Source organism: Ictidomys tridecemlineatus, chromosome 14 (genome assembly GCF_052094955.1).
Source record: "Ictidomys tridecemlineatus isolate mIctTri1 chromosome 14, mIctTri1.hap1, whole genome shotgun sequence".
Classification (NCBI taxonomy): Eukaryota; Metazoa; Chordata; class Mammalia; order Rodentia; family Sciuridae; genus Ictidomys; species Ictidomys tridecemlineatus.
In genome coordinates this window covers 48,802-57,094 of record NC_135490.1, presented here as the reverse complement: position 1 = coordinate 57,094, position 8,293 = coordinate 48,802, and the positions used below count along the sequence as shown (strand labels likewise).

General features: G+C 43.7%; 1 long non-coding RNA gene across 1 annotated transcript in view; it reads left to right on the top strand.

The window, feature by feature from the left end:
• Nucleotides 1–2,777: 2,777 nt before the first annotated feature.
• LOC144370557 (uncharacterized) overlaps nucleotides 2,778–8,293 on the top strand; it is a 30,251-nt gene continuing 24,735 nt past the window's right edge. The window contains exon 1 of the long non-coding RNA XR_013430475.1: nucleotides 2,778–3,618. This is a non-coding gene — a long non-coding RNA (uncharacterized LOC144370557). The remainder of the gene's footprint in view (nucleotides 3,619–8,293) is intronic.

The window sequence follows — 8,293 nt, the reverse complement described above, 5'->3', positions numbered from 1 at the left end:
TAATATGATATCATACTATGGCATTCAAAACTAATATACTGGCAGTCCATTGTTGATTAAAATTAATATATTATTCACATTATATAATCTAAAGCTAAAGCAATTGTACTTACCTTTGTACTGTTATGATATTCATATCATATTGCTGCCCTGTGGTTTTTAAAACTATTATAATACCCATATTATAGCATCTAAAGCTAATATAATAGCTCTACTGTGGCCTTTAAGATTACTGTGATATCCTAGTATAGCATCTAAAACTAAATACAACTACCTTTTTGCCTTTAATTGTTTTAACATTAATATTGTAGCATCATGTTTTTTTACATTAATGTAATATTCATATTTAACATAAAAAATTAATAGCTTCCCCGAGGCCTTTAATACTAATACATGTACTATTGCATCTAAAAATAATAAAATTAATAAAATAATGACATAATAGCTTCCCTATGGTCTTTAATAATAATGTGATATTCAGGGACTGGGGTTGTAGCTCAGTAGTAGAGTGTTTGCCTAGCATGTGTGAGGTGCTGGATTCATTCCTCAACACCACATATAAATAAATAAATAAATAAATACAGTGCACCAAAACCTAAAAAATATTAAAAAAATAATAATGTGCTATCCATACTATAGCATGTAAAACAAATGTAATAGCAGTCTTGTCCTTAATATACTGTCTGTATTATAGATTCTAAAACTCATATGATAGATGCCCTGTGGTCTTTAATATAAATGAACTATTCATACTATACCATATTAATATATATAATATATGTCCTATGGCCTTTAATACTAATGTGATAACCATATTTTGCATCTATTACAAATGTAGTAGCTGCCACATAGCCTTTAATATAATATGATATCTGTAGAAGCTGGATTTATACCTCAGTGGTAGAGCATTTGCCTTGCACATGTGAGGCACTGGGTTTGATTCTCAGCACCACATAAGATAATAAAATAAAATAAAGATATTGTGTCTATCTTAAAAAAAGAACACCTTTTAATTTGTTCAGAGTCAAATTAAATGTGTGAGTCAAACTGGAGCTTAGGAAGGTGTGATTGTTAAAACATCATGACCACTAAAGAGATGCTAAATACTTTGCCCAGAGACAATAGGAAAGAAGACTTGAGTGCATCTCAGGAATTGGCAAAACCACCCCAGTTTCAGGCTCAAAGATTTAATTTTTCTTTCTTTTTTTGTGCCAGAAATTGAACCCAGAGGTACTTAACTACTGAGTCACATCCTCAGCCTTTTAAAATATTTTATTTAGAGACAGGATCTCACTGAGTTTCTCAGGGCCTTGCTAAATTGCGGAGGCTGACTTTGAACTTGCAATCTCAGCCTCCTAAACTGCTGGGATTAGAATCAGGCACCACCCTGCAGCTGACCCTTGACTAGGACAGGACCTCCTGGGAAGGGGTACCTGTGCAGTGTCCAGAGGTCATCTGGATGGAGGCAGGATGCCCCTCCTTATTTTCTGTGCTCAGCCCCTATGGGGGAAAGGTGTCTACTCTCAGTATACTGACCACCAGCCCCCTTCCTTTCCACCTATCTGACTTTGTCTTGGATTACCCCACGCTTGTTCTATGCTCACTCTCTCAAAGGGCTAGCCAGGCCCAGTGGGTATAGGTGAGACACCATGACCAAGTGGAGTATCATCTTCTGTACATTCCTGAGGGACTCTCCCTGCTGAGATTAAAAGAGATATTTTGGCTGTTCCAAGGTGTGGATGGCAAGAGGGGAGCTGAAAGAGAATATGAGGGGTGGTTTGTTCAGCCCTGGACTTTCTGGGATCCAGGGCTTTGGGGACATAAAATATGGGTGGAAAATATTCAAACCATAGACACAACATCTTTGTTTGTATGTGGTGCTGAGTATCGAACCCAGGCTGCAGGCATGCCAGATGAGCACGCTACCGCTTGAGCCACATCCCCAGCCCTAGATATACATTTTTGAGGAAGTTTTCTCTATTTTTAGGATTGTGTGGTGACACCATGTCTAACTTTAGGGAAAATGCCTAGTTTTTTTGATAGTGTTGAACTGTTGTGTGCTCTTACAGCAATGCATAAGAGTGCCTGTGGCTGCTCATCATCCTCATGGTTGATATTACACTTATAAAGACCTTAGCAGCTCTGTAGGTGTGCAGTGCACCTTGGGGTCTTAGTTTGTGCTTTCCTCATGACAGGTGATACTAAGAATCATTTCTATGCTTCTTTGCCATGTCATATATTTCTTGTGAGTTGTCTGTTCATGTCTTTACCAATTATGTTGTCTCATTGTTGAATATCTCACTATATTTTTTTACACAAGTTTGTTTTAGACATATATCTTCCAAATATTCCCCCAGTGTTTGACTTGTTTTTTCATTTTCTTTATATGATTTTTTTTACAGAGAAATTTACTATAGTCCATATTAGGTTTCCTTTCATGGATTTCTTGTTGTTATTGTTTGTTTGCTTGGTAGCTGGTATTGAACCCAGAGGAGCTTAAATACTTAGCCACATCCCCAGCTTTTATGGATTTTTTTGCAGGGGCTGCATATAAAACCTTATCATGAAACATGTGGTCATGCACATTTTCTGGAGTTTTACAGTTTCCCATTTTAAATTCAAGTCTAGGGAGTATTTTGTTAGGTTCTCGCATCCTTATGTGTGGCTTCTTGAAGTGTGTTCTTTTGTGATCAGTGCTGTCTAGTCTAGGTTTATAAACAGCTTCTTGGGAATTTCTGGAATGCACTGAATCTTCAGATCAGGTTTGAGATAATTTCATCTTAATTATATTATTGAGACCTGAGCAAAGACTATCTCTGCATTTATTTATATTTCATTTGATATCTTTATAAACATTAGAAGATTTTCTGAAAGTAGGGTTGTACTTTAAGACTTACATGTAAGTACTTCAAATTTGGGGTCTCTATTTTAAATATTAATGCTTTAAAATGTTTCTTATTCCAGTTTATAAATTTCACTGTTTCCCCTACATGATGGCTGAAATATAGGAAATCATTGAAATTTTGTCTATGGGTCATGTACTTTGCTGCTTGCTATCTCCATCCATTCTGATCAAGACATAGGATGCTGGGCTCTATTTCTTTTTGATTTGAAAAATCATTACATGGAATAGTCAGAACTATGAATTTCAAAGCTTCACTTTGCCTAGCACAAGGGGGTGTAGCTCTGAACAGTGAACACCCAGCACCCAGCATCCTGCACTGCCCACAGTGGCCAGCGGGGACACTCAGAACAACCTTCTCTGTACAACTGCTTTTGGGGGCTGTGTTCTGTGCCCTAATCAAACTTTCTTTTCCTGGGGACCCATATAAGAGACGCCACATCTAGGGACTCCTAGGGGCTTTATCTAAGGTGTAGAACAGAATTTTTTTTTTTATCCTGGGAACATACCTAGAAAGATACCATGGACTGGGGATGCCTGGTGGATATGTCTATGGTGAGGACCAAAGCTTCCTTCTCCCTGACACCTACCCATGGAGACTCCACTGTGGATTCAGGATGACTGAAGTCCATGTGAGGAAAACATGAGGAAGAAGCTTCTTGTGTACTGCCTGATATGCTGAGAAGGAGGTTCTGCCATGTTCTTTACTTTCTCAGGTAATATTTTAGCAGAACTTATTTTACAACAGTATTTCTTACTGAGGCTTTGGCTGCTGATTATCATGGTATGTCAATGTATTTTGTGTGGCTTGAGTGTCTGAAGACACAAATGCCCCCTCAAGATGGTGCAGGGAGGGCCCAGTGCCTGGAGTATCATTGGGGCCTGAGGGTAAGGGCTCATGAAAATGCAGTAAGAAGCTCTCAGGAGTCTCTAGGGTGAGAGATGCAAAGATTATGATGGATTGTACTACCTGAATCCTGGGTAACTGCAGAATCTTCATTGCAGTTACCAGAGCCTTCTGCAGTGAGGTCAAATGACAGACTCTGCTACCCGTAATTCTTGGGGACCTGCAACTTGCAGAGACCTCTGCATAGAGGGCTGTACTGACAAAAATTAAACTATACTACCAGTTACTTTTGGGTGGCTGCTCTGCCCAGCAGCTTCTGGGGTGAGAATTGTAAGTTCAGAATGCCAGACTTCAATGCTCAGAGTCTCTGGGGATGCCTACATACCCTGTAACCCTATAAGTCCCAGAGGTTTCTGTGGTGACAGTTGTATTGTTAGAGCACACTACCTAGAATATCTAGGGTACCAGGGAAATCATGGGGTCTTCACCTTCTGTGATCTTCAGCAGGACTGTGCAGGCAAAACCTAGACTGCATTATCTAGAACCATGAGGGACTGCAGCTCCCAGCATCCTCTGTGGTGAGTGTGCAAACCATGGAACTGCATTACCCACAATCCTAAGGGGGAATTTTAGTTTCAGAATTTTCTGCAGTGAGTAGGAAAAACACAGGACTATATTACCCACAAATCTCAGTGCCAGCAGCTGTCAGGATCCTCTGTTGTGAGGACTGTTGGACTGAGAGCTTAACTACAGTATCCAGAATCCTTGTTGGGGTGTGTTGCCCAGGTGAGTATGCAGCCTGTAACTCCCAGAGGCCTCCCAAGTGAGACCTGTGCATTACGCAGGTCAGACTACAATACCTACAATTCCTGGGGACAGACTAGTGAATGTGTTTCCTGCAATTCTAGGAGTCTTCCACAGTGAGGTCTTTAGTACCAAGGCAAGCATGTGGCCTTCAGTTCTCATCGCCCTTGCAGTAGGGGCATGTAGGCAAAAAATTCCCCCCTTATTCAGAATCCTCAGGGGGGAATCACAGTTTCAGTATCTGCAATAGTGAGGGCTACAGGGTAGGGAGCTGGACTACACTACCTAGAATTCTTGGAGGTGCCCGTGTCCATGTGGCTTGGAACTCTCAGAGGCTTCCACAGTGAGGGCTATGGAGGCAGAAGACAGGACTATGCTACCCAGAATCTCTGTAGGCCTGCAGCTCCCAGACACCTACCTTTTGAATACTGCTGGGGAAAGCTTTGTATTGCACTACACAGACTCCCAGGGGTGTCTAGGCAGTCTTGTGCTACACAGATTCCAGAGCTTTGATGGTGAAGTCCACTTAGGTAGGATGGACTGCACAACCCAGAATAATCAATGGCCCACAGCTCTTAGAGACCTCTGTGGTCAGGGCTGACTTAGTAGAAATGACTACAATACTCAGAATTCCTGGGGGCTCTGAGCTCTAAATAGTCACTGTTCAGTTGAACATAGTACCAGGCTATAATATCCATGATCCTTGGGGGCTTGCAGCTCCCAGAATCCACTGTAGTGATGGCTGCATTGGCAGACCACCAGACTACACTGTCCAAAATACCTAGGGATGCCTGAGTGACTGTGTGGCCTGCGATTTCTAGAGACCTCTGTAGGGAGTGGGGGCTGCATTATAAAGACTGGATTACACTGCCCAGAATTCTGTGTGGGTGTATGAGGGTGAATTTGCTACTTGAAGCCCCCATAGGCTTCTGGAGTGAGGGCTGAATGGCCAGAATGCCAGACTACACTGTTCAGAATCACTAGGGATGCCTGAGTAGCCTGCAGCTCACAGAGACCTCTGCAGCTTGGCTGCATTGTAGAATACAAGACTGCACTACCCAGAATTCTGGGGGTATGAGGGTAAATGTGCTACTTGTATCGTCTAGGCTTTTGGGGTGAGGGCTGCATGGGTAGAACACCAGAATCCACTTTGAGGGTTCTCCAGGGTGCCTGGGCCAGCACATGGCATACAGCTTCCATCGTCCTGAAGGGCAAAGACTGTGTGAGCAGAGCACCAGACTACACTGTCTAGAATCCCTGAGAACCCTGAATCTGTGTAGCCTGCAGCTCCCAGAGGCATCCATGGTGAGAGCTGGACAGGCAGGACAGACTGAATGATCTAGAATGCTCTCAGAGGCTACTGGGAATTTGGTCTGAGCTCAGGTTCTGCTGCCCTCCTACAGTGTTCACCCTGGGCTGGGAATTAACAGAGTTTTTAAAAATCTCTGATTCTAAAATGGGGCAGACCCTGGCTAAGTCACTTTTTCTCAAAGACTACATGTCCCAGAAGCCTTTGTGGTGGTCTATTTCTGGCATCTGCCCTTGGGTGCCTGAGTGAGGGTCTAGAATCCCTGTGGAAGCCTTCCTCTGCCCACCTGACTCAGGCTGCTGCAGCCCTTGGCCTGGTGGAGTGCAGGGAGGGGGTCTCCTGGACTCCATTTCTCCTCTCCTGAGATTCTAGTCTAAATGGTGCCACATCCAGATCTAGTTACAGCAGTGGGAACAGATTTTATTTAGTAACTGCTGAGGGTGGAAGAATGTGTTGACATTCACCAGGGAACTGTAAGGGGTGTGGTCAAGAAGGGGTGGGGCCTCACCGCCATCTTTAATGCTGCTTCCCTGAGAGTGAGGAGAGCTGGCTTCCCACTCAGGACCAACCCGGGAGAGCCCCAGCTCACTGGAGTGTTGGGTCACTCCACAGAGAGGGGCAGAGCTCCCTTCTCAGAGCAGATTGAGAGAGACACCCAGGTGGGTCCTGCCTCCATGGACTCCTGGAGCTCCCTTCTCAGAGCAGCCTCAGCGGACTCTTGGCTTAGAGACTTCGTGAGTCAAGGCTCTAGGAATGCCTAGGGTTCCTTTGTCCTCAGAACAGCCTGAGGGGGACGCATATCTTGGGGACCTTCATGTGGCATGTTTCTAGGGTTTCCAGGGTTTCCTGAGGGAGATGCCAGGGTTGGGGACCCTCACAGGTCATGTCTCTAAGTAGGCGCAGGGTTCCCTTCTCAGAGCAGTCTGGAGGAGACGCCAGTGTGGGGACTCTCTTGGGTCACGTCTCTAGGGATGCCCGGGGTTCTCTTCTCTTCAGAGTGGTCTGAGGAAGACTTCTGGTCTGGGGAGCCTCATGGGTCGTGTCTCTGGGGACTTCCGGGGTTCCGTTCTCCTCAGAGCAAGCTGAAGGAGATGCCTGGTGTTGGGCGGCCCTATTTTGTACTATAGAAACAAGGTTTCACTTAATTGCTTTGTGCCTTGCTTTTGCTGAGAGTGGTTTTGAACTTAAGATCCTTCTGCCTCAGCCTTCTGAGTCGCTTAAGTTTAAATATATTACTTCTAACAAAGCCAGAATTTATTAAAAATACATCCCCTGTATTTTTAATAATGAACCACATTTTTTTCTTTAATCTTTGCTTAGTGTAGTTTAAAAAATTTTTTTAGTTGTAGAAGGGCACAATACATTTATTTTATTTATTTTCATGTGGTGCTGAGGATCAAACCCAGTGCCTCACACATGCTAGGCAAGCACTCTACCACTGAGCTACCACTGCCACACATTTTTCTTTTGGTGCAAAGTTTAATTAGCAAGAAGCCACCCCTCCAGGACCCTCTTGCTCAGGCCTCCCCCTCCAGACCCTGCCTCTTCTCCAGACTCCACATATATTCTTCAGCCCTGCCTGTCCTCCTGAACCACCTTCCTCCTCCTTCCTACCCTGCCTCTCCTCTAGGTCCTACTCATGTTCTATGGCCTGTTCCTCCCTCAGGTCCCATCCATCTGCCAAGCCCTGCCCTCTTGTGACTCATTCTCCCTCTCCTTCAGACCCTTTTTCTCCTCCAGATCTTTCCCTTCTTCCTGTCCTGCTCCTCTTGCAGACCTCACCTTTCTCTCTCTCATTTTTTCATTTTTGTTTTACAGACATTTTACACAATGCCTTTGTTTTGTTTGTTTATTTTTATGTGGTGCTAAAGCTTGAACCCAGTGCCTCACACATGCTAGGCAAGTACTCTACCACGGAGCCATAACTCCAGCCCAATCCTCCTCGTTTTTAAGACCCTGCCTCTTCTCCAAACCCCATCCATCTTCCAGGCCCCCTCCTCCTCCTGACCTTCCCTCCACCGCTTCCAGACTCTGTTCCTGCTAGTCTAGGATGAGCAACTTCCTGGCTGATATGCTAATTGGCAGTATATTTGTAATGGTGCACAAATAGCGACCATTGTATAAACATTAACATCCTGCATTGGATGAATTATCTTGACTGTATCAGAATTCGATATACCATAAAATAACTTTAGAAAAGTCACCTTTCTCTATAGATTGTGAACATTTGAAATAAAATCAGAATTTGTTAAAGGGCAGATGACAGTCAGCCTTGAGTTCTGATGATCCCAGGATTCCATCCAGTGGGAGGACTCTAAGTACCAGTCCAAGGTTTTGTATGCTAATTGATTCATTTTCTTATTTTAGAGTTATTTTGTAAAGAAATTCCCTATATCCTTCAGGTATGCAGTTCTGGGAAGTAGGTTTTTCC